This window comes from Anomalospiza imberbis, chromosome 22 (genome assembly GCF_031753505.1).
Source record: "Anomalospiza imberbis isolate Cuckoo-Finch-1a 21T00152 chromosome 22, ASM3175350v1, whole genome shotgun sequence".
Classification (NCBI taxonomy): domain Eukaryota; kingdom Metazoa; phylum Chordata; class Aves; order Passeriformes; family Viduidae; genus Anomalospiza; species Anomalospiza imberbis.
In genome coordinates this window covers 8,353,327-8,359,614 of record NC_089702.1, presented here as the reverse complement: position 1 = coordinate 8,359,614, position 6,288 = coordinate 8,353,327, and positions in this window count along the sequence as shown.

Genomic DNA, 6,288 nt, shown 5'->3' with positions numbered 1-6,288 from the left:
GTTAGTTAAAAGTGTGTAATATTCACAAAGTAGAAAACTTAAAGAGTTTAGAGCTTTAAAATATAGTAATAAATACAAAGCAAGATAAAAGTTTTAAGTCAGAAACAAAGTGTTCTTCTTTACTTTCTTCTTCTTCATAAGTTTAAGTAATATTTTGTAATTAAACAAAAAAGTCCACAGTCTGGACTTTGAGAAATTACTTATTTGGTTAAAAAAGAAAATAATTTAAGTATCATTTCTTAATTAACTAGTTTAACCTCAAAAGACCTTGTATCCAAAGACAGTTAACCATTTTGTACCTTATTAATAAAAGACTACTAGGATGGAAAATCAGAGCTGGCAGGAGAGCGGGGGGCAGAGGAAGATTCACTTCCCAGGCTCTGTCAGCTCTGAGAATCCTCACAGTGATGGAGCCACATCCCGAGCTCTTTTCCAGCTCTGAGGCTCCCAGCAGGGATCAGAGAGGGAATTTAGGCTGGGACTTGCTCAGAAAGTCCCCCTGCTCTGCCCAGGGGAAGCCTGGTGGGCACAGCGTGGCAGGAGAGTCCGAGGGCAGCTGGAGCTGATTGTGAAACTCGGCCAGGAAGGCGGCGGGGAATTCCCCTGATGTGGAAACCACATCTCACCCCCCCTCCCAGCACCCCCAAATCCTCACAGGCCCTCCAGCACTCCCTGAGCCCCTCCCAGCCCCCAGGCAGTGGGAACTGGGTAAAGGGCAGGTTTAACTCCTTCAGCTGGGTTTAAATTCAAGCCAGGCAGGAACGACCTGGAATGGGGCTGGGAGGGACAAGGAGGCACCCAGGAGCTCAAGCCCCAGGACACGGCAAGAAAACACCTAATCCTCTGCCAACAAAGCACCTAATGCACCTAATCCCCCGTCAAATTCCATCAGATTTGAAAGGGAGAATTCCATAAAACAAGGGAATAGTGGTTCAGTGAGGATGCCAAAGGAAATCATCAGCCAGGGATTCAGTGGAAGTGAACTCCAGCTCCTTCCCCTCACACATACTTTTCGTTTTTTTTCTAAGCACCAAACCTCACAATTTCCATTAAAATAATAATAATAATAAAAAAAAAACCAGTAAAGTTTAGCAAAAAGCCAGCTTTTCTCCAGGAGGGGATCCAGGAGGAATGACCTTACCCCAGCAGCAAGTCCCACCAGAGCTTCACTGCAGGATGAAGCCAGGAGGGTGATTTGGGGGGCAGAGGAGGGTGATTTGGGGGAATGTTCGTTGTGGACCCACCTCAGTATCGGACCCCCTGCCCGGCCCAGCCCGGGTGGGGCAGGACAGGGCCCCTTATCTGCCCCAGCAGCTGCTGGGCTGGGGGCCGGACCCACACCCACCTCAGGGAATGTCTCTAATTCACCCACCCACAGGAGACTCACACGGGGCAGCCTTTTCCATGAAGGGATTATCCCTAAAACCCAACCTAAACGTGCTCTGGAAGAGTTTTTGTCCATCCTGTCCCCCGGGAGCAGAGCCTGTCCTGGCTGCTCCTCTTGTTAGGCAGCTGTGCAGAGCCACAGGGTCCCCCCCTGAGCCTCCTCCCCTCCAGGCTGAGCCCCCCCAGATCCCTCAGCCTCTCCCAGCTCCAGACAGGCTCCAGCCCCTCCCTCTCCTGCTCTGGGGACCCCAAAACTGACCCCAGGACTCAGGCTGGGGCCCAGCCGTGCCCAGCACAGCGGGGCGGGCACTGCCCCGCTCCAGTGGCCACGCTGCGGCTGACACGAGCCAGCTGCCTGTGGCCTCCTTGCCCGCCTGGGCTGGCATCCAGCCCCGGGTTCTTTCCCTCCCAGCAGCTTCCCTGACACCAGCTGTGGGCTCAGCAGGCTCCAACCCCCACCGTGCCCGCCACGGCTGAGGTGGCATCACAGCGGGCACGGCAGCCCCTTCGCAGGGACCGTTCCCTGGGATGCAGCCAGCCCTGAGCAGGGCACAAACCCCGCACCAACCCTCCAGACACGGGTGCTGCTGTCCCCACGTGTGCAGGACAGTGAACAATGGGGTTCTTGTTCTACCCCCACCCCGCTGTCCCACCAGTCCTTCCAACAGCCCTGGGCTCATCCTGCTCCGGCTCCTGCCCGGGACAGCCTGGCCCCGTGCTGGGAGCAGTTCCTGCCATTGAGCTCGGGCCTTTGATGCGGGCTCCGGGCTGGGCTGGTTCCTGCGGGGCACACAGGATCCTGCTGGACCCTTCTGGGGTGGTTGTGGGGCTGACATTTCGCTCTGCTCCACGCACACACAGACACCCTGCAGGCCGGTGACGCTGGGAGCCCTTGAGCTGCTCGCTGACCCTCTGGGCCAGCCCCTCCAGGTGAGGGAGGGACACTGGGAGCCACCAGCCCAGGGGGCCACTTGCCACCCCAACACAGGTAACCGGTGACAGCTGCTGCTGTCATGGTTGGACTGGATGATCCCAGAGAGCTTTTCCAACCTTCAGGCCCTGATTCCAGCCCAGCGCCCTCCTCCCACACAGCCCTGCTCCCCTGCTGGCACCGGCACCACCGGGTCCAGGACCTGGGAAACCTCGTCCTCTGCATGGACCTGGTGGGGTCACCCCTGAGGGATTCCATCCCTGTGGGAACATCTCTATGGGATCAATCCTTATAGGATCCCATCCCTGCAGGAGCATCCCTATGGGCTCCACCTCTGTGGGATCCATCCTTATAGGATCCCATCCCTGCAGGAGCATCCCTATGGGCTCCACCTCTGTGGGATCCATCCTTATAGGATCCCATCCCTGCAGGAGCATCCCTATGGGCTCCACCTCTGTGGGATCACCCCTGTGGGATCCATCCTTATAGGATCCCATCCCTGCAGGAACATCCTTATGGGATCCATCCTTATAGGATCCCATCCCTGTGAGACCCCATCCTTGCAGGAACATCCCTCTGGGCTCCATCCCAGTGGGATCACCCCTGTGGGATCCATCCTTATGGGATCCCATTCCTGCAGGAACATCCTTATGGGATCCATCCCTGTGGGATCCATCCTTATAGGATCCCATCCCTGCAGGAACATCCTTATGGGATCCATCCCTGTGGGATCCATCCTTATAGGATCCCATCCCTGCAGGAACATCCTTATGGGATCCATCCTTATAGGATCCCATCCCTGTGAGATCCCATCCTTGCAGGAACATCCCTATGGAATCCATCCCTATGGGATCACCCCTGTGGGATCCATCCTTATAGGATCCCATCCCTGCAGGAACATCCCTATGGGCTCCACCTCTGTGGGATCACCCCTGTGGGATCCATCCTTATAGGATCCCATCCCTGCAGGAACATCCTTATGGGATCCATCCTTATAGGATCCCATCCCTGTGAGATCCCATCCTTGCAGGAACATCCCTCTGGGCTCCATCCCAGTGGGATCACCCCTGTGGGATCCATCCTTATAGGATCCCATCCCTGCAGGAACATCCCTATGGGCTCCATCCCAGTGGGATCACCCCTGTGGGATCCATCCTTATAGGATCCCATCCCTGCAGGAACATCCTTATGGGATCCATCCTTATAGGATCCCATCCCTGCAGGAACATTCCTATGGGATCACCCCTGTGGGATCACCCCTGCAGCCTCCATCCCTGGGGGATCCATCCTTATGGGATCCCATCTCTGTGGGATCCATCCCTGTGGGAGCCGAGCCCGCTCTGCTCCCCCCAGGAGGGTGACCCGCTTGTTCCACACCCAGAAACCAACACCTGGAGGGAGGAGCAGCTCTCCTCCCGGCCTGCTCCAGCCCCAGATTTGGGGTCCAGCCCTGAGATTTGGGATCCAGCCCCCAGATTTGGGGTCCAGCCCCCAGATTTGGGGTCCAGTCCCAGATTTAGGGTCCAGCCCCCAGATTTGGGGTCCAGCCCCCAGATTTGGGATCCAAGCCCCAGATTTGGGGTCCAGTCCCCAGATTTGGGGTCCAGCCCCCAGATTTAGGGTCCAGCCCCCAGATTTAGGGTCCAGCCCCCAGATTTGGGATCCAGCCACCAGATTTGGGATCCAGCCACCAGATTTAGGGTCCAGCCCCCAGATTTGGGGTCCAGCCCCCAGATTTAGGGTCCAGCCCCCAGATTTGGGGTCCAGCCCCCAGATTTGGGATCCAGCCCCAGATTTAGGGTCCAAGCCCCAGATTTAGGGTCCAGCCCCCAGATTTGGGATCCAGCCCCATTCCTTCCAGCGTGGGACGGGGCAGCTGACGCACGCCTGGGACTGAGTGTTTCCATCGCCTGTAATGAACCAAACCCACACAAGCACGGAGCCGTTATCGCGCTGCTGCTGCCTGCAGCTCCCGCTCTCCCAGCCCGGGACCGGGACCGGGCCGGGGCCGCGGGAGGCACCGGAGCCCGCTCTGAGCGCCGCGTGTGGACCTTGCCCGGGGCCAGCCGGGAGCGCGGAGCCCTGCCAGGTCCCAGCGCCATTCCCTGAGCCGCTGCAGGGCCTTCGCCGCCGGCCCGGCTCATCCTCCCCGCCGGGATGGAACCGGAGCTCACACCGGGGACGGCGCACGGCGGATCCGCGGGGACACGGGCGCTGTGCGGGCACCGGGCAGGACGAGCCCCGCGGGGCTCCGCGCACAGCCCCGCACCCCCAGCCCGAGGGACGAGCCCGGGGGACCCCCAAACCCCGGCGGAGGGCAGAGGGTCAGACCCGGTGCCGCCACCCCCCGCTGGGACCCCCCGGGACACCCCAAGGTCACCGGGGGACCCCGAGCCCCAGCGCGGGGTGCGGGCAGCGCCCGGGGGGCGATGGGCAGCGGCTCCGGGACCCCCTCCTGACCCCGGGGGGCGATGGGCAGCGGCTCCGGGACCCCCTCCTGACCCCCACCCGGGGGTCCCGCAGCACATCCAGGGGACCCCCCCCCTCCCCCCCGGCCCCGCCGGGCTGGAACCCCCGGAAATCACCCGGGCACCGCCGGGGCTGCAGCCCCCCCGCAGCACAGCCGGGACCCCCCGGCACCGCCCGCCGAGGGTCCCCCCCCATCGCTCACCGGCCCCGGGCGGCCCCGGCCCCGGCCCCGCCGCCGCCGCCGCCGCCGCCGCATGCCCGGCCCGAGCCGCGTCACGGGGCGGGCGGGGGCGGCACCGGGGCCGGGCTCCGGGATCCCGCGCTGGGGCCTGAGCCCCGGTGGGGGTCCTGGGGTGGGGGTTGAGCCCCCGGATGGCAGCCAGGGCCCAGGTCCCAGTTTGGAGCCCCAGGTCCCAGTTTGGGGTCCCAGGTCCCAGTTTGGAGCCCCAGGTCCCAGTTTGGGGCCCCAGGTCCCAGTTTGGAGCCCCAGGTCCCAGTTTGGGGCCCCAGGTCCCAGTTTGGGGTCCCAGCTCGGGGTCCCAGGTCCCAGTTTGGGGCCCCAGGTCCCAGTTTGGGGCCCCAGGTCCCAGTTTGGGGTCCCAGTCCCCCCGCGCAGGGGACGTGGACCCCAGTGCAGACCCTGAGCCCTGGAAGGGGGGGAGGGGGGTTGAGCCCCAGTGAGGCCCCAGGGGGGTCCCCAGAGCCCCGTGGTGGGTGCGGGCACACCCGAGAGAAGGGCTGGAGCTGTGCCAGGAGAGGTTTAGGATGGTTATCAGGGAAAGGTTCTTCCCCCAACAGGGTGCCGGGCACTGCCCAGGCTCCCCAGGGATGCCCGGGGTGGGATTTTGGGATGCCCAGGCTGGGATTTTGGGATGTCTGTGCAGGGCCAGGAGCTGCCCTGGATCCCCTCGTGGGTCCCTTCCAGCTCAGGGCATTCCTGACTCTCTGATCCCCCCTGTTCCCACTCCAAGCTTTTCCCAGCCGTGCCTCATTCCACCCCAAACCGGCCCCACTGGGCGCCCTGGAGCTGTGCTGGGACCTCGCCTGCCCTGGCCCTGCTTTCCGTGCCAAAACCCCAATTCCTCCCCGAGTTTCCTGCTGCAGGGGCCGTGCAGTGCTGCTTTGGATTGTCTCTGGTGTTTCCAGAGGAAAACGCTGCTCCCTCACCGAGTTCCTCCTCCTGCATTCCCTTGGGATAATTGGTTCAACCACCCCTTCCTGAGGGCCAGAGCCGGGATTGAACCGGGAATGGGAGCAGCACTGGGCGGGAGCAGCACTGGGCAGGAGCAGCCTGACATTGCTGCTAATTGGCCAAGTCCTGGAAAAAAGAGAAATCCAGGAGGTGAAAGACTCCACCACCCCAGCCCTGACCTGACAGTGCAGGAATAACCCAAAAAAAAAAAAAAAAAAACCAAAAAAAAAAAAAACACTCCTAAAAATAGGAACAACCCAACCGCTCCCCACCCGCATCCAGGTGCGACTGAGGAGCCGGGGGCCGACAG